The sequence below is a fragment of the Eucalyptus grandis genome, chromosome 9, assembly GCF_016545825.1.
Source record: "Eucalyptus grandis isolate ANBG69807.140 chromosome 9, ASM1654582v1, whole genome shotgun sequence".
Classification (NCBI taxonomy): Eukaryota; Viridiplantae; Streptophyta; class Magnoliopsida; order Myrtales; family Myrtaceae; genus Eucalyptus; species Eucalyptus grandis.
In genome coordinates this window covers 19540874-19561608 of record NC_052620.1, presented here as the reverse complement: position 1 = coordinate 19561608, position 20735 = coordinate 19540874, and the positions used below count along the sequence as shown (strand labels likewise).

Below are 20735 nucleotides of genomic sequence, written 5' to 3'. Positions count from 1 at the left end.
TGAGCTTTCTAATATTGTATGGTAAATTCTGAAAACAGCTGGACCGGAAGTGGCTGAAAGGACTTTACGTGAGCATAAAGGTGATGCTGTTGCTGCAATTCGTTCCTTGCTTCGATAAAGAATTGGTGGCACAAAAAATGGGATTTGTGATTTTTCTGAGGACATACCGACTTGCCCATAACATTGTCCAAGTAGGATCAAAAAGCTGTATGAGTCATGCTTCTTTTGGGGATACATGACTCGCTTTCTGGGAGATTGTTTGTACTCTCGCCGATTTTGGTTGCTAATGTTCAGCCCTGCATTTTTTCCCTTCCATGTAGTTCATGCCGGGAATTTTAGAGTACAAAAATCATGTACAATTTCGACGAACAAAGTCATAAATCCACAAGCCTATGCTCAATAATGTGAGGTCAATTTCCGATACAAAGCTTGGAAGAGTTGTTGGGTTGATGCCTAGTTGGATGGCGACCCTAAGTCTGAGTTCATTAGACTGAATTTAATTCAAGAAACTAAAGCATCAAACTTTCTGGAAAACTGAAAACTTTTGATTGCATGTAAAATTTTGTTGAAGTAGCCCCTGGCACAATCGGCTAACGACTGTAGAAAAGGCTTGGATATCTTCATTGATGGACTTCCATGGGGCGAACAACTTGAGCTAACGGCGATTTAGAAGCAAAATCTGCCTTGAGCTTTAGTAGTGCGCAACCCCTGTTACCATTGCAAAACTCTCTGTTTCACCACTAAGAACCGTCAAAGTCAATTTGATTTGTACAGCTTTATGATGAAAATCTAATGTTCCCCTATAAATGTATCACAAACAAATGGATGGCAATGCCTAATGTGCTCAGCCTCCGATCTCCACAACACTTTGCAACATATCTACAAGATCCTTTGTGACTTTTCCGGTAAATGCACAAAAGCGACATACAATCGTCCTTGATCCACCCGCAATTGAATTGCTCAAACGAAGGACAAACATTCTATCCTCTCGAAATGGTCCCAAAAATCTGGTCGCCAAATTTCATGGTCCAGAAGCAGCAAAGCGAGTTGAGATTGGTTGGTAACATCAACTTCCTGGCGAATAGCCAGGTTTGCTTGGACTGTTGACCATTGCAATGAATAGACAAATCCTCTTGATGCATCGGATGGTTCACGCTTCCCTTGGAGTGCTGTCGCCACCAGCAGAGCAGGAAGCTTGGAATTGAAGCGCGTTCTGTCTCTGCAAATCTTTGAATCTTTCCAGTATTTCCGGGAATGTCGGTCGGCACTTCGGATCACTGGTTAGGAGAAAATGCAGCTCCCACATCAGTATCGAATTGTAACAAATTGACAATTTTTGTCCTCACAAAAAGGAAAAAAAAACGCTCCTGAATGACATCAACTTATGCCAGAAGAAAAAAAGGTCATGAAACTGCCTAAGAGATTTGAGGACTTCAAATCACGATGAATGATAGGTGGATTGTAATGATGCAGACAATTCATGCCCCTAGCCTGAAAAGTACCCAATTCAATAATTACATGTTAAAAGCAGCAAGATAACATACAAGAGATAGTAGAATTCAAATAACTGACAAACTCTGGAGGCCAAAAGTTCACGGGCCAAGCAGTCTCAGGAAGTTAGGAATGCTAAGGTTCAAGACACCCATCTCAAATTTTTATCAGCATGGAAGTAAAATGTACATTTAAAAGATATCAACAAGAACAAAAAGAGGGCAATATAAAAAGGAGCAAAACAAACGCTAACAGGGAAACAGATGAAAAAAAAAACATTCAGGTGACCAAAATGTAAAACACTGCACCTACAAGAGGATGAATTTGGTTACATGCTGAACGTACATGTAAGAGATATCTACAAGAACAAAATGAGGGCAGTATAAAAAGGAGCAAAACAAATGCTCACTGAGAAACAGATGAAAAAAAAAATTCAGGTGACCAAAATGTAAAATACTGCACTTAGCAAACAATGGATTAAGTTACACGAATGAGAAGCAGATACTTACCACATCCAAAGCCATATGAAAACGGCGTCTCCAATCCAACTTGGCTGTGTACCTCTGCAGTAAGCGAAACAAACTTCCACTGCATCAACACACGTTAAGCGAAACAAACTTCCACTGCATCAACACACGTAACAACTGTTAGTTCCATAGAGACGGGATATCGACAGAAATTACAATCACTGAAAACCAACAAACCAGATATTACAACAAACTTTAACACGATGCACCATATAATCAAAAAGCCTGCTTTTCATAAGCATTGAGAAAGTACCGTGGAAGAAACTCTGTGACTATGCAGAGGCGCTGAGGTGAAGTTACTGCTCCCATGAAAAGCAAAACATTGGGGTGCCGAAGTCTTTTCATAAGAGACACCTGCAAGGACAAAAAAAACTGTCATATTAATGGTAATTTATAAGAAGTGAGAAAAATTGTGGCAACATCAAAAGAGGTTCTCAGAAAATGCATGGTACTACGCATGCTGAGGGGGAGAACATGGACATATAACAATCACAATGTCCTATGAGAAAGTTCCTCATTTTGAGTAAAACGAGAAGGTATAATCCTTTCATAGACCCACATGCTATTACATCTATCCAACACAACACAATTAATCATAATGCAATGGATCAAGGCATGGAAAATATAAGGAAAAATATCCATAATCCTTTGGCAAAAAAAAAAGAGATCAAAACCTGCTATCTCCACATGTACCATGTACTGGAAATGTTGCGTTGCTGTATTAGTGGAACAACACTTGAATTAAAATTGCCAATGCCATCACTAATAGAGCTGACAGCAATAAACTATATCCATGCTTTGGGGAAAAAATCCCAGTTGCTACAGAATAAGCACCAAAAATTCTAATCATTAAAAGGCTTCAGAATTTTACAAAATAATAAAATACGGGCTAGTCATACAAGTGCAGAGAGATAGAGATAAATGCATGCAGTTCGAACATATTGGTCAATCTTACTTCATCTCTTTATCACACTGGTTTTCAGAATGTTCTACCTAAACCATCTGACTATGTAGTTCTTATCAGGAAAAGGAAAAAGAAAAAAAAGAACAGTCAGAAGATGTAGGGGCAAGTGACACCATAGATGGAGTCATTTGGCACCTCGATGTTGACTTGTCACATCCTAGGATAATACAGATTACTTTTTGGGCTCATTATCAACTAAAAGGCCAACCCATTATCCCTCAACTGCAATTACAACCTGTCAAGGAAGGCCCTTATCAAAATTAAACCAGCCAGGTTGCATCCAGCAATCACTAAACACTATCATAACAATGTTTTCATGATTTCAATTAACAATTCAAGGACAGGCCAACAGGCTTAGAGCAAGACATAGCCCGTATATCATGTCCTACGAGAGATGCCTTATTCAAATTAAAAAGTCTAAGCGACCCTCAGCATGTCCTGGCTGAATAATATTAGAAACAAAGAGAATGAGACATAGTGAAACAAAAAAGAAAACAAACCTCTTGTCTAAAGGAATTTATCAATTCTTTTGAATATTCTTGCATCGAGAATACCTTCACTGCCACATCCTGCAATTGGATTAAATGCAGAGAAAGTTAAAATCCAAAAAAAAGAAAAGAAAAATCATCATCAGGAGATCGCATAGGTCTATACCAAACAGTGAGATAAAGTAAGAAGCCAAATGCATTGCACTAAATCTCCTCTTTCATTTAGCTAAAACATAGCAGAACGCACCCACTAAAGTTACCCACATCAGGCATCGCTGAACTCCTATAAAATCCCTTCCATCACCCCGTCAGACAGAGAAAGAGAGAAAAGAGAAAGCGAGAAATTACTTGGACAAGCCGATGCCAGATCTGGAGCAGGAGGGGGGGGCGGTGGTTCGCCAGTCACGCGGTAGTTCGCTGTCGAAGAAAGGGAGGGCAGACAGAGACGCGAGGAGATACAAAGAGTAAGGGACTTGGGACGGACGAGTCGGGGCCGGAAGCGGAGCCGGAGGGGCGGCGCGGTGGTTCGCCGGTAGAGAGAGAGAGGTCGCACGCTGGTCAGTCGGAAAGATGGATGGCAGAGAGAGAGGGAGGTCGCACGCCCGGTCGGCCGGAAAGAGGGAGGGCATAGAGAGAGGGAGGTCGCACGCCAGTCGGTTGCTCGCGGTCGTCTCGCCGGTGTCCTCCTGGTTCGTCGGTTGCTCGCGGTGGTTCGCCGGTCGGAAAAAGCGAGGGCAGAGAGAGAGGGAGTTCGTCGGGGAGAGAGAGCGAGGGTAGAGAGAAAGGCGCAAAGAAAGAACCCGCGACAGAAAACTCTTTTCTCCAGAGCTATAGTACACGAAAATTTTCAAAATGGGCGCCTGAAATTGTGGGTCCCACGAGACACGTGTCGCGCTCCCACCGCCTTCTTGTTTGCCACGCTGGAGCGTCTTACGTACCTAATATTTTCTCGTTGAGTGCTTACTCGGACGAGTGATTCTGAAAAATAATTTGTTGTCGATCTCCGAATTAGCCACGAATTGTTGTCTGCCCCCGAATTTTTCACCAAAAAATTGTACTTTGATTTTAATTGCACGTGTATTACAACTCTCCGGATTTTAATTGCACGTGTACCTGAAAGCAGAGCATGATTTTGCGAGGAGCCGAGAGCTAATAAAACATTATCACTGATTTCTCTCAGTCACAGGTCTTCTTCGTCGTTCTCGATTGCCAGAAATCAGCCGTGGCTGTCGATCTCCACCGCACCCACCACGGCGCCAAAACTCCTCTTTTCTGCCCCTGTTTTCTGGCCGGGAAGTTTGAAGTAGTTGGTTCTCATTCAGAACTCCTTTGCAGGCGCTGATCCTCATTGCGAACACGCCTAAGGCCTTCATTCTCCGATATGCACACTGGCCGAGGCTAGAAATCCAATTAACCAACGTAAAATCCATTAACTCTGTTTCTGTCGCCTACGAATGAAACAGAGGCCTTGAGCTCTATTTGATGTTTGTGAGAAAAGAAGTTGTGACTGAAGCTCTTTTAATGTTTTTAATGTGTGTTAATATTGTTGTGATGATTTGAAATCGAGTCGTCGCTTTATCTGTGTACAAGTTCATTGATCGAAATGTATATCACTCGTTTGATGAAATGCTTGAACTAAATAAATTAGGATATGCTTCTATTCAACCCTTGAACTGAAAGTCACGCTACCTCAATCCAACCTGTGACTCATTAAGGCTTCATTTATGGGTCGTCTTCCGTTGGAATATGATATTCATTTGTCATTGAATTGGCGTTATGATTCTCATCATCAGTATGTTTCTCTTGGTCGCTATGCTTGGTTCTGATATTCTTTCTCGCTGTGTTGTTTCTTGTTCTGTCTGAGTTCCCTATACTAGGGTGTGTTTGCGTAGTCATCTGCAATTGTGGTGGGAGTTCTGTGGTGGCCGGAGGTCTATGATAATGGAGGAAAGCATGTTTGTGTTGTACTGTTCTTATCGCAATACCGGGGCGCGTTGTTCTCTGACGTAGTTCATGTATGGTCTATTGATTGAGGTGTAGAAACTGTGTCGATGAAGTTCCACCTGTGATTGATCAGTGAGTGCTGAATGTTTAGACATAGAAGAAGACTAAAGGAAAGCAGAAAGGCAGTTGAGAGGCTGTTGCATCAGAGAAGGACTGAGAAAGGGAAACAGAAAGAAATAACTATTAAAAAATTAATAGAAATAAACGGAAAACAATAAAAGATGAAAGATAAAAATGGTTGGAAAATACGGTTGTCGGATAGGTTGTTAAGTCTCAAGAAAATTTTATTTGAATTCCATTTAGTCTGTGATCTTATACTTTAGGATGTTACATTCATGATTTTTGGGATAAAATGAATTTTCAATCATTTAATACAAGAAAAGCCATAAGCGGATAGTTAGACCTAATTGGGTGCAATTTAAATGTTATTTATTTTCAACTTAAATTGGGGTGTAATAAAAAAGCCGTATACATGCTGCTAAAACCATTGCAAGAAAATGAACCACGATGAGATTACATGTACAAAGTTACAGCAACAAAACCCCTTCTCTTTAGGAGAGATCATCGAAGTCCTCCGGGCCAGACCTAGAGATCTATACAACAAGTGAGTTCCCCATCTTGCTTTCAGTAATTGCTGTTGTAAATCTTTTAGACTCATGTTCTTTCCAGGATGGAACAACCTTTTTCGGAAGGGACGGTTGAACCATCTTTACTGGAGTCCTAACTGCACAAGCAGATATATGATGTGAAAATATGTCAACCGCCAATTAGTGAGACCAATGTGGGATGCCATGATACCAAGTTTAAGTCTAACAAAATACTAAATTGAAAAGGAAAGCGTGATTTCATAGGCCTCACATTTTCGAAGATTAAGAAGAGGGAGAGCGAGTAGAAGCCCTCTGTCTCTTGCCCAGTCCCTAGAGGGTTCCTTTGTATGCTCGACGAAATCCACCTTCGCCACAACAAGCACTCCCGTTAGAAACTCTTCGTGGCCCAAGCTAACTCATGGAAAGTGATTCTGGGACGTGACATTGCCACGCTCCTTGTTTTTGGCTTCGCCTCCTGCCTTAGGCTCCTTGATTCTAGCAACCGATACAACAAGTGATAGGAGGAAAGATAAATTTTCAAGCAGTACCTCAAAGACAACAAATGACCAACTACTACCAATATTAGATGTTACATATCTTAATCATGAAAGTTCAGGTACTATTTAATGCATTAGTTAAATCTTTAGCGTCGCAGACTTAGGAGCTATAAGGCTCATGATTGCTCCGCGCAGCATCTCCCAATGAAACAATTTCCAAAAGCCTAATATCTGAGTAACAAATTGCCCAAATCACTCTTGGAGATACAAAAGGGGTCTTTCAGAATCTTCATGTGGATACTTTGTTTCTTGTCATTCATCAAATGTTGATTCATATCTATTTGTGAGACAAAACCTAATGAATGCTATCATTACCATTCAGTATGGGCAAACATGATATATATTCTACGTTCCCAATTCATATCTTCAGCCATTACATCAATGCTTTTGAAGAAATTAAAAATCCCGAGGTGACTGTAAATGGGTATCACTGGCCCCACTTATCTCTCGGCCAAAGAGAAAAGTAAACATCAATAGAGGAACATATAGGAGAGAAATAAGAAACTCGATTTTCGGGGCATTTATAAATTAATCCATGGAAAGTCATTACTCATCAAAATTTAAATGGGTTTTCAATGACGACTAGGCTTCCATCGAGCATCGACAGGACGAAAAAAAAGAAGAAGACGTGGAAAGCAAAGCTGGCAATAGGCAATAGATACCATTGAGAGCAACGGAAGAGCAAAGGAATGATCAAGCAATATTAATTTTAGTTTTTTTGCGAAAAGAAATTGTCAGGACAATAACATTTATGCGGCAGTTTTGTGAAGTTAAAGTCAATAACTAGACTTCCTCTATCCATGACTTGTTCCCTAAAACATGTTTACCCTTAGACTCTACAAGAACCCAAACGAAAGAAATCATTAATGCAGAAGTTCATTGTACAAGACGACCAACCGATAGGTCTGCAGAAAAAGAATCGATTTGAAAGTGTTTGGCCAATGAAAAGATTTGTGCTTGTATGCTTCAAATTAACCTCTTCATTGAGCATATGAGCTTTGGGCCAGTAACATATATCCGTTTCGTTATTGGAATCAGTGTTCAATGCTTCAACATTTCAGTCGATGCGGTTAGATATTGACACTGATTTACTCAATTCTGGCTGCTACTAAGCTGCGACTAATATCCAACTAGCATCCAAACAAATGCCTATACAACCAATGCCATCTGCTGCAACTAGAACGAGCTTTCATCATAACTCACTTCCTATCTTCTTTTTTTTATCAGAATCTAATCAAATTGTATGCATCTGATTTTCCCTTGGCAAGCTTCTCCAACTTCATTTGACGCTGCCCATTTTCAGTTCATAAATTACCTAAAACCACAACAACCCACCATCACCATCATCACGCACATGGTAAAACCCGAAAATGCACAATGAACTAGCTGACGATGCTCTCAATTCCAGACAGCAACGTTGGACCCCACGCATCCGCGGAGACAAGCCAGGGATGCGTCTGATGAAACTGAAACTTGGACTATCTCGTCGCCGCCCGGCCGAAACGCTCTCAGCCACAACATTTCGGATCGAAGAAGAAGGGAAACAAACTACACATTAAACGATGAAACTGAAGCCGAAATGAAGCCCAACGAGTGAGATGTAGATGCAATTCAGCTGTGAAAATGGGCCCATCGAGGAGTGGGCCCATCTCATGGATTGGGCCTAACCGATTTTTATAGCCTCCATCTCCTCCTCCTCTGTTTATTTTATTCTTCATCAACTTAACAGCGAAAGAACAATAAATGAAACCCACACGCAACATCATCATCACCAGAAAGAAGAAGATGCAAGAATAGAACCCCCCAAAAAAAAAAAACCGAATTTTTATTGATTAATCCGCTCCGGACTCAAGAATTGAAGAATACCCTAATTTTTATTTATGTTCATCATCTTTGCTCTTCGTATGTACAAAAACCCTAATGAAGATAGGGAATGTCCACAACACATGTAACTCTCGGCATACTATACATGTACGAGGAAGTGTTAGGAAAATATGGTTTCGAACTGGGTAGAACAATGAAGACAGATATTTAGAGTACTCAAGTCGGACTTTGAGGTGTGATATCACTTTCTTTAAGAATTTATTTGCCTCACAAAGTTGCTAATGGTCACCGACAAAAATCCTCAACGATACAACAAAGTCTCAAATGAGAATACTAGATAGTAATTATAATATTTCTCCAGGGCCTCTAGGAAACAATCGAAAAATTGGCTGCTGTTTTTTTCTAAATGAAGGTTTGGAAAATGATCACACTGTTTCTTCCGAAAAACAACAAGTATATATATAAAACAGTCTTACATGCAACTTTTCGTAAAAAATTTCCAAAAAAAATTGAACAAACACGTCCTTTCGAAAATTGTTCGGATTAACAAATGCGTCCCTTCAAAAGAAGTCGAAAACCGAACAATTGTAATCCTTCGGGAAAAGTTGAAGGAAAAGTTGCAAACTGATTAAGTAATTTTTCCAAATGTTGTCTTAAAAAGACAAACAAAATTCGGAATAATAATTTTTTTAAATAAATAAAATTTTGAATTTTCATTTTATATTTTATTTCCGAAACAAAGGCAACCTTTAAATTGATTAAAATGCTAAGTACACTAAATAATCCCGCAATTATTCGCGCACCCGCACGTAGGTATGGTGGGGTCTAGCCTCACCTAATCATTCATTTAGCTATACAAATGAAATCTCACACTTATTAATTGGCACACTTTCTCTTACTTTTCCTATGTAGGACAAGGAAAAAGTACTTAGTTTGTTTTTACAAACAAACCTCCAATAGGAAGAAAGACTTGTGTATTCATATTCACATCCGGACACCCAATTCCTCATGTCTCGTGAAATCTCCGTCGGCGCCCGAGCTTCCCACCGACGACCGAGTACTCCGGTGAAGTCTAAAAACCACGCTGTCCTTCATGAGATTGAGATAGTCATCTGGATCAAACCCACAATCCCCAAAATCGGAGGGCGCGGGAGTGGGCTCCACCGACAAATTTCCACTGCCGACGGCTGAGTTCTCCGGCGAAGCCAAGAAATGCTCGTCGTCATCCAAGAGATTTAGAAAGTCTTCCGAACCAAACCCAGAATCCCCAAGATCGAAGGGCGTGAGAGCGGGCTCTGTTGGAAGATATGCAGAATATTCTCAAAATATATCGGGAATTGATTGATTCACATTCTGATTGTAAAGAATCAATTAGACATTAGATTGATTTGTAAGATATTACATTGCCTTTCTTTATGTATACATTTTGTAATATAAAAGAACAACCATGTACATTGATTACATTCAGAATACAAGAAAATCTTATACCAAAAAACCTTGTTCTTCTTTCCTCCGCTTCTTGCTTGCCTTCGGTTTCTGACATGGTATCAGAGCTTTGGCTATAAGCTCCATCTTCCGCAATTGATTGCTTTCAAACTGCAAGACAAATAAAAGTCTTGATTACGAAAGAATCAAACTCTATAGGAAGGAAGAAGAAACGGAATTCTTACCATGAATCCAGAGAATTTGCTTCCTGGAACATCTGTCGCTCCTCCCACAGGCGATGTCACACCAACGGGAGAGACACAGGGCCACAGCACCCATGCGATACCTGCAATTTCCACAACCCAACTTCCAATCCGAATCAATGGCGAGATATACCCGGCTCAGCGAATATGGGGCAGCCCATTCCCGGCCATCCTTACCAATGGGTACCTTATCCTTGGTATGTCGGGCAAGGCCCGAATCCATCATTGCCGGGGGTAACGAGTTACCAAAGTAACGTCTCACCTGACGGGAGTCTACCAGCCGCAAGCGGGGCAAACTCAGCCACCGAGGCAGAACGAATAAACGGGTCTGGAGATGCGGGTCATGGAACCGAAGTTTAATGGGTCGGGCATGTGGACGAATCCCTACCCGAACCTCTCACCCGGATTTTTACCGTTTCCGATTGCGGCCATCACGGCCGACTGGAGCCGGGCGATCCATTGCACGTATCAACCGCCGACGGTCCAGAGTTGCGACTAATCGATGCCCGCAACCGACCGGGCCAGAAAATTACAACAAATGGTCGCAAGACTTCCGGCAGGCCTTGGTAACCAAAGATAAAGACGGGTTCCTTGACGGAACAATTCCTATTCCGTCGGATGAAAGGCTGGCGAGGCACTGGCGAAAGTGCAATCACCTGATCCGCACCTGGATTGGCAACTGCGTCTCTCCAGACGTCGCAGCAGGCCTCCCACCGACGGAAGATTCGAAAAATATGTGGGACAACATAAAAGAAATGTATGGGAAGCTCCATCGAGCGAAATTTTTTTGTCTCATGCAGGAACTCACAGATCTCAAGCAAGGAAATATGTCTGTCACAACAGTATATAACAAATTGTCATCGCTCTGGAATGAGCTCGAAGCCACAGAAGAGAAACTCGAGGGACCTCCAGAGACCCTCAGGCAATACACATCCATGAAGGAGAGGGAGAAATCCACTTGATTTCTTTTGATATTGAACGAATCATACCTCACTTTTCGTTCGCAGATCTTGGCGATGGAACCCGTGCCGCCCCTTGGCCGGATTTTCTAGTTGGCCGTCCAAGAAGAGAGCCAATGGCTCACGGCACTGGAGCAAACATGAGGAGGCGAATCTGTTGCTCTCGCTCTTCGTGGCGAACGCCGCGGAAGAGAATTGGGGGCAAGAACCCTAGCCCGAGAGAGAGATCGCGAGGGGCTAGGGTTCGGAAATGCAGACAGAGCCCTTAAAAGGGAAGGAACCTACGGTGGAGATGCAATCCAGCGATCTGACGGCTCGGAATTCTCACGGCGATCTGACGGCTCGGAATTCTCACGGAGATCCGACGGTCTCGATTTCCCGCGGAGATCTGACGGTCTCGATTTCCCGTAGATCCGACGACGGTGCAAGGAGTGGATCCGTACGCTGCATTGGACGGTGGTGATAGTTCCATGTTTAAATCATCCGACAGTCAGATTTATTCCGCATCAATTAGGAATTTCGGCCAAAATTCCAGGGGGCGAGGTAAATTATACTGTGAGCATTGCAAACGTCCACATCATACCATAGATAATTGCTGGAAATTACATGGCAAGCTAGGAGAAAAAGGCAAAAAGAAAGAGTATTCTGCAGCTTACCACGTAACTGGACCTACTGGACCAAGTAGTGACCGCCCAATTACTTATGGGCAATATCAGCAACTGATGCAAGCACTGCAGAAAACAGATATTGGAAATAAAGGAGGAAGTTTCTCAGGTATATCCCATTGCATGATCAATTCAATTTCAAAAAGGGCATGGATAGTTGACTCAGGAGCAAGTGATCATATCATTTGTGATATAATTTTTTTCTCAAAAATGCATAGGAAATTGGACACGCCTATTTCTGTGTAGCTTCCAAATGGGAGCATTACTCATGTCACATTGACAGGGACTGTTCAACTTAGCTCCCAAATTGTCCTGCAAAATGTCCTTTATGTCCCACAATTTCAGTTCAACCTCATTTCTGTATCCAAAGTCTGCAAGGAAAATTCCTGTCAAATACTCTTCAATGCCGACACATGTTTTTTCAGGCCCTTTCGACTGGGAAACCGATGGGCTTGGGTAGTCTTTCGAAGGTTTATATTTCTGGACCAGTATTTCAAGTCATCTTACTTTGAATTCAATTCCTTTCAATAAATTGTCATTGTGTAATGCTATTGCCAATGATAAAGACTTTGTTTTACATTCAAGAATGGGACATAGTATCTCTTTTCCATATTCTACGTGTCCTATCTGTCCCCTTGCAAAACAATCTCGCACATCTTTCCCTTTGCATACAAAGCGTTCCACCACTATCTTTTCTTTAATTCATGTGGATGTCTGGGGACCATATCACACAGCACATCGTGATGGTTCACGATATTTTCTAACAATTGTGGATGATCTCTCTCGGGCCACATGGGTATTCTTGATGCAATCAAAGGCTCAAGTTCCGTCTCAATTGAAAATGTTCATCACCCTGACTAAAAATCAGTTTGGGAAGTCAATTCAGCGCATACGAACTGACAATGGGAAGGAATTTTTTAGTCATGATTGCAGATCACTTTTCTTGCTCCATGGTATTTTACATGAAAGCTCTTGTATTTATACTCCACAACAGAATGGAGTAGTGGAACGTAAGCATCGTCACTTGCTGGCAATTGCCCAAGCTTTGAAGTTTCAGGGATCCATTCCGGCAACATATTGGGGAGATTGTGTCCTCACTGCAGCCTATCTCATCAACCGTATGCCTACTCGAATATTAGCTAGTAAATCACCCTTCGAATTACTTCATAAGAAAAACCAGCAATAGATCATCTACGAATTTTCGGTTGTCTTTGCTATACTGCAACTATGGGGCCTCGAGACAAAATGAGCCCACGAGCTAGGAGGTGCATTTTCATGGGTTATTCTACCTCACATAAGGGTTATTACGTTCTAGATCCAACAACATGAGAATTTTTTGTAAGCAGGGATATCATTTTTCACGAAACCATCTTTCCCTTTCGTGAATCTACAGAGGATTTGGTTATCTCCACCAGTTCTCATCGCTCCTCAATTGAGGAAAATGTATCTCCTGAATATTTTCTCGCAGCATCACCAGGCCAAGATATCCCCTCTTCTTCGATTGATGCCCAATTAATTCTGCGAGCACCATTGGAAAATGAACCTATTCCAATGAACATTGAAGATGATTATGGTGATCAAACAACCAATTATGTTGCGGAACCATCTCCACCTCCACCACCAACGGATCATCCACGACGTTCGGGGCGAACTACGAAACCACCGACGTGGACTAAGGGCTATGTTTGCGCCTCTCTTAATGGACTAGGTATTCACTATCCAATATCTTCTTATGTCTCCTTTGACAAGCTTTCGTCGGAGCATAGATGTTGCATTAGTCATATATCGGATGAGAAAGAACCATCTAGTTATGATGAGGCATCCAAAGACCCACGGTGGCAAAAGGCCATGGAAGTAGAATTACAGGCCTTAAGTGATAATCACACATGGGAGATAGTTCCTTTGCCCTCCAATAGGAAGTCTATAGGATGCAAATGGGTCTATAAAGTAAAGTATAGAGCTGATGGATCCATTGAAAGATACAAAGCTCGATTAGTGGTGAAGGGGTATACGCAATGAGAAGGTTTCGACTATCACGAAACTTTTTCTCCAGTAGCTAAAGATGTTACTGTCCGCTCATTTTTATCAGTTGCAGCCATCCATGATTGGACGTTACACCAAATGGACGTCCATAACGCCTTTCTCCATGGAGATCTAGATGAAGAAATTTACATGGATATTCCTCAAGGCTTACGGAGACAGGGGGAGAATAGAGTATGTCGTCTCCGCAAATCCCTTTATGGGCTGAAACAAGCTTCCAGACAATGGTATGCTAAATTTGCTAATGCTCTCATCAGTGCAAACTTCAAATAGTCTAAATATGATTATGCCTTATTTACATGGACCAAAGGTACGTCATCTATTTACTTGATGATTTATGTTGATGACATTCTTATCATGGGAAATGATGAAGTTGCAATAAAGAGCCTGAAGAAATATTTACATACCACATTTCATATAAAAGATCTGGGAGCGCCAAAATATTTTCTTGGGATTGAGATTGCTCGATCCCACCAAGGAATCTCCCTTAGTCAGAGGAAGTTTGTGTTGGAAATTATATTAGAAGCCGGCTTGTCAGGATGCAGGCCAGCCGTCATTCCTATCGAGCAGAATATCAGATTGACTGCAGCAGATCACACTGGAGAAAATTCTCAGGATGATCCTATATTGCAGATCCGATGAGTTATCGAAACTCGTTGGAAAACTCATTTATCCGACTATGACCAGGCCTCGATATATCATATGCAGGCAAAATCTCAGTCAATTTATGCACAAACCAAAGGAATCCCATATGAATGCCGCTTTAAAGGTCGTGAAGTATTTGAAGGGATGTCCAGACTCGGGATACTTCTATCCGTAAGATGCAACATGGAAATGATAGCATATTGCGATGCAGATTATGCAACGTGTCCTATGAGTCGAAGATCCATAACTGGGTTTTGTATTAAGTTGGGAGATTCTCTTCTTTCATGGAAAACCAAGAAACAAGCAACGGTTTCTCTATCCTCAGCTGAAGCGGAATATCGGGCTATGGCAAAGACCACATGTGAAATTGTGTGGATGCGAGGATTACTTGGTGATCTTGGAATACAGCTAAAAGGACCGACGAGATTATTCTGTGACAACGAGTCAGCTCTAAAGCTTGCAGCAAATCCTGTAATGCACGAGAGGACCAAGCACATAGAGGTGGATTGCCATTTTACTCGGGAGAAGATTCAAGAAGGGACAATTGAGACAAGATGGATTGGAACTGCTGAACAACCTGCAGATGTGTTTACCAAAGCCCTATGTCAAAAACAACATGCATATCTACTGAGCAAGCTAGGCGTCTTGGACATCTACAAGCCACCAGCTTGAGGGGGAGTGTTGGAAGATATGCAGAATATTCTCGAAATATATCGGGAATTGATTGATTCACATTCTGATTGTAAAGAATCAATTAGACATTAGATTGATCTTACATTGCCTTTCTTTATGTATACATTTTGTAATATAAACAGAAAAGCCATGTACATTGATTACATTCAGAATACAAGAAAATCTTCTACCAAAAAACCTTGTTCTTCTTTCCTCCGCTTCTTGCTTGCCTTCGGTTTCCGACAGGCTCCACTGCCAAATTTCCGCCGCCACCTGCCGAGTTCTCCGGCGAAGACAAGAAACCGCTGCCATCCGTCAAAAGAGCTGACAATGCTGGGCCTTACCTTCGAGACTCTCGAATGTCGAATTCATCTCCTCGTCGGTCAGAACATGAGAATAACCCACACCGAACTTGAATTGTGAATCATCCTCCAACGCCTTTAGCTTTTCCCGCGCAGTCGTCCAACCCTGTTTCAGCCCATTCCGCGCACTCAGTTAGAGCCATTGGCGGCATCACGTCGCCGGTCCGGAGGTAGCGGGCGATTATCTCTTCGGCCGATGGGTCGCTGAAAGAGCAGGGCTTGCCATCGGGGGAGAAGACAAGGACCGTGGCGCTCGGAGGCCTTGTTGAAGAGGCCCTTGCGCCTCTTCGCGTACGTCACAAGCCGGGCTGCCGGGTCCGCGATTTTCGATATTTTTGTTCGCTGCCGCTTACCCATCAACGATCGCAAGTACCTGTCGCAGGTTGTGGGTTTTTTTGGGGAGAGAAAGAGAGGGTTGAACTAGGTCGCAGGTTTGTAGGTTTTTTGAAGAGAGAGGAGGTTCGGAGTTGCGGACAGAGGGCGGACGAGCAGGAGGGAAATATCAACTTAGCACGTTTTTTGTATTTCGAAATTTTTGATAATATTCTAATTTCCCCTGTTTTTATATAAATTGTGCAATTAAGCCCTCAAACTTTTTATTTCTATCAATTGAACACTTTAATTATCTGCGACCGGTGATTTCTTCAATCCATTCTTTCGTAAAAATTAAATAACATGAGTAAAGAAATCTCTTTAAAGTATATAATCGAAGTTAGCTTAAGATAAATTATAATTGTTTTGGCTACGATTGTTTCTGTTTGTCTACGTGTATTTTTTAAATCTTTTCTTTAATCTCTTCAGAAATTTGAAAATGAAAATATCTGTTAATAAATATATGACAAGCTAAATTGTAATTTCCTTAATGAGTCAGTATTTTGTATAAAATAGTTATAATAGTTGCAACACTTGATTATAGGAATAATAATTTAAAATGTAAAAGACGCTCTACATAAAAATATAATACGCTGTTACAAGTTTTGTTTATAAGATATAGTAGTGCTTAATACTGTACATTTTTCTCTTCTCTTGGCTCGATTTTTTAGATAGGCATCATCTAAATCATATGTAGACACCAATTTAGATTTCCTAAAACGACATAATGATCTCATCTAATTGCTTTTCATGATAATCCAGTACAGTGACTGCAACAATGTCTCTCCAAAACCTTTTGTAAGGGCATTGTTTCAGTTGCTGCATTCCCTTGGTGCTGACCCTGATTAATGGTTTTTCTGATAATTGCAGGAGGCTCAAGTTCACGAAGCAAGTTCAGAATCGAATCCGAAAGACCCTGGGAGAGAAGTGCGCCTGTTGTGTCTTATTTATTTCCCATGGGTCCTTGTGCACCGTCCTGTGCGCAAATCTCTCTCAACATGGTGTGTGACCAAGGACATCACTAGGAGAGGACCCTGTTGGAACACCTAACTTGCCCTCCCCTGGAAAAATCAATAAGCCCGCTACCCACTTGCTTTTCTGAAATAATCAAAGAATGTATAGAGATGGTGACAACATTTATTCTCCCATGGGATGCTAATGAGAAATGCTTGATCTAGTAAAAACTCATCACAGCAACTGTACTTTTTTACTGTCATCAGCAGAAGCAACAACTAGTTTGATAAATAAGGTAGGTAAATGTGCTTCTTCTAAGCAGATGACTGAGAAAAGCAATTTAAACCATTCTTCTTGAAATTCAACCGTTAAATGAGAGAATATGACATCATGTGACAAAAGACAAGAACACAATTAGTTTCAATCAGAGTGTGAAGAAAAGAACTTGAGAAAGTGGCCTAAAGAGAAGCAGGCGAAAATGGAACGTACTTATTGAAGCAGTCCGAGCAATTTCTAACACCAAAGACAAACCAGGATCTCCACACAACCCTGCCTAGCATATAGGGTTCCCATCTTGACAAGTATATAGTATCATACACAAAGGATCAATTTTGTCTTGGCTCCAAATTCTTGTTGGCATGAGAAATTCATTCGGAAAGAATTGAACCCAAATCGTTTGCTGGTGTCTCTCTCCAGCCAATGAGACATTTGCTAGAGTGTGCAAGGCTATCCTGATGGCTCCTCAATCTAAGGCAGGAGTGTGCATCAGAGCCCTCAAGACAGTCAAATTGATCCCAACTCCATTCTTCTCAATGAAAGTATCCTGATTTACAACTTCTCCAAGCACATAGGTTCCTCAGAAGCTGCAGTGATGGTACCAGAAGTTCAGTCAAATATTGCGATTGTCCTTGAATTAGATCAAGTACCAAAGCAAAGACACTCCTTGCAGCTAGATCCGCTCGCCCGTCTGCATTTCTTGATATTTTCACAAGAACTTCTAAGGCGTCCGCTAGACTTGTGGTTTTAGCATAAGCAAACAACTGATCGAGAATATCATCTGGCAAAGAGGACCCCACGTTCTCGTCCATTTAAGATTAATTATTCTTTTGGCCGTACACACTGAGGAAGCACCTAATCAACTATGCAACATTTTAATTGTACAGGGAACTATCAAAGACTAACTTCCATCGTAAGTCAAGGTCCTCAAGCTGAAAACCTATCCACAAAGCATGGCCCGATAAGAAAAGGGCAACATATCGATTCATCAACGGATAAGGGACTCCACGTAATGAGCGCAGAATCCATCCGACCTGTTATTGGCATTCTTTCAAGCAATTGGTGGGCACGAACCCCAGAGTGCATAAGGGCAAGTGGGATACCTGTTTGATGCTCAACTCTGCTACAGAACTACCGCTGATGTGCTTGCGATCATAGCCGTCTTCCTTTTCAAATGCTAACTGAGCTCTCAAAGGTGATTCTTGTAAAACCAAATTATAAAGATAGAACGGCGGGTAAAGCTAAAACCAGAGGTGGAATTTAATTCAAATTTGCCTTCCCCTTCTCGGATTTAGGAGGAGAAAGAGAGCTTCGAGAGGTTTCTGTGAGCTTCTCAAACGATGAAGCCCAACCGCCTTTACAGAAGTTCGCTCAGAAAGACCGTTTTACCAAGTCGTTACTTGTACATCATTATTTTCTTAATCTCGTCATATATATTTTTGACTAGAAAAAATAAAATAAAACACCAATATAATTTGGTGCAATTTTCATTCAATAGGAGCAGTGAAATTTTTCTTCTGTTTTCATTATTGATGAACATGAAAATTAAAAATGTTTTAAGTCATACTAGCCCATCCAAACTGCCATATGGATTCAAGGTGTGAAACTTGATATTTAATTAGATTTATTTCTTTGCATTTTACATTTTTCTCGTTGTACATCGATATTTGGAAATTCTCCTCATTGCTGTTTAAGGTCGTCTCTTCCAGGTTTTGCCTCACCATTCCGCAAAATCTCTTGAAGTTTGGAAGTGAGGGTTTGCCTGTAGTTTCTTTTGTGGTCGAGCCATGGCATTTTTATTTGAGACTTGCTGATTTTAGATCCATGAATGTTATTGGACTTTTTTAGGAAAAATAACCCAAATGGTCCATGCACTTTGACTCAATATGTAATGTAGTTCTTGAATTTTTAATTTATTCAATGTAGTGAAAGTTGTTCAAGGTAGTTTATCAACTTTTGGTACATGTTTAACTTAATTCTTGAATTATATGAAAATGTTCAATATTATCCTTCAATTAATTCAAGTTTAGAGATAACATTGAATAAATTGAAAGTTGATTTGGTGTCAGTTGGGAGAAAGTGCTCAGTAAGAAATAGATTTGGTTGTAATACTGATTGTACCCTTTGCGTGGAGACAACCTTAGAGTAAAAGGTCCGTGTATTCTCATGAGACTTTCTTTCCCGGTTTGTTTTGTTCGATGCGTCATCCATCCATATATCTTTTGGTGCTGGTTATCATCATATATGCTACTGTTCTGCAACCTTTCCAATTCCAAAGACGATGATCTTTCACCGTTGGTTTGTGTCTAGTAGAGTTGTATGTTGATATGTCGGCATCTTGCAAATATCGAAATATCGAGGAGATATTTCCTTGTTAAGTAGAGATAGTAATGGAGTAAATGGTAATTTACCTTCTCTTTCTGGAGATGGTAAAACTTTTGTTATCTTCATTAACTGATATCTAACTATAATCTTTTTCTGTCGGATTACCAAGACACGCAAATTAATAAAGGGTACCTTCATTTCAAATTCTTGCGAAAGAAATTCATCTTGAAGAACTCTAAGTGATGACGAAGGCGATGTTGTGGACCTCCGCAAGAAGTTGTGTAAAACAGTTTACACCCCTACAGCTTCACTTGATTCGGGACAGCGGATGTATGAAAGGAAGGACAATAGTTTGAAACTATTGATCTGGGTGAGTCTTGTCCTCTGAGAAATGTAGTGCAGAAAAGCTCATATTATGGAGCTTCTTGTCTTTTCCATTCACTTTAGTTTATCTTTTCTCTATAGAACCTTATACAGAGAGATTAATCGTATTGAGCCAGTTTTTACATGGATTTTATTTTTTGCTTCTTCTTGGTTTTTGTGGTGTCATTTGTCTATCATTTCTGTTGCTTTTAATTTGACCAGATTGTGGGAGAATGCAACTGATGATGATGCATTGGTTGAAGGAGAAGCTATAGCCGAGGAGTCACTGTTCCGGAAAGAAACAGTCACTATGTCCCAGTGCTGAGTTTCCCGAACAAAGAACAAGCTCTAATATTGGGAATAGGAAAAGTATTATAAACCCAGAAATTGATGTTGCTACTACTACTTTGTCTTCTCCTAGGCAAAGGAATTAGGATGATTCCGATCTAATTTACATTGTAAACATATTAATCCATTGAGATCTTGTAACGTCTATATTTTTATGAACTCTTTATTTAAATTTCATTGTGACTGGTTTCCACATTCGGTTGCTATTAAGCTTAAAAAAGTGCTCGCATATTAAATAAACTTAAGGTTGCTAGTTTGTATTTGTATAATGAATTAACAATTATAACGAACAGCTAAGCAACTTGTCTTTTAGCATCAAGAAAAAAGAAAAATATAAATGAGATTGATTAATTGGTTATCCTTTATGAATAGAGTAGCAGTTGATCTATAAAAATACTTTCTAGTCTTTGTGTATTCCAAGGTTCCTAGAATTGATTAATTGGAATTCTACATGAAAAGAATATGAATTGATTAAGACAAAGACTTCATGGTCTTCGTTTAATTCAAGATTTCAAGTTTTGATGGTGGTCCTATTAGGCTTTCGTGAACCGCTATATGAACTAATCTAAAATAACTTTGTGGTCTTTGTTTGGTCCAAGATTTCAAGTTTTGACCACGGATCTC

General features: G+C 40.8%; 1 non-coding gene across 2 annotated transcripts; it reads right to left on the bottom strand.

Moving 5' to 3' along the window:
• Positions 1–2000: 2000 nt before the first annotated feature.
• On the bottom strand, positions 2001–3551 carry LOC104440878. 2 transcript variants are annotated; one of them, XR_005546359.1, is made up of 3 exons: positions 3483–3551; positions 2272–2372; positions 2001–2079 (listed from the first exon to the last, which is right to left on the bottom strand). It is a non-coding gene; the product is annotated as an uncharacterized LOC104440878 (transcript). The 2 variants fall into 2 exon arrangements; XR_005546360.1 differs by lacking the exon at positions 2001–2079 and adding an exon at positions 2096–2114.
• Between the last annotated feature and the right edge of the window lie 17184 nt (positions 3552–20735).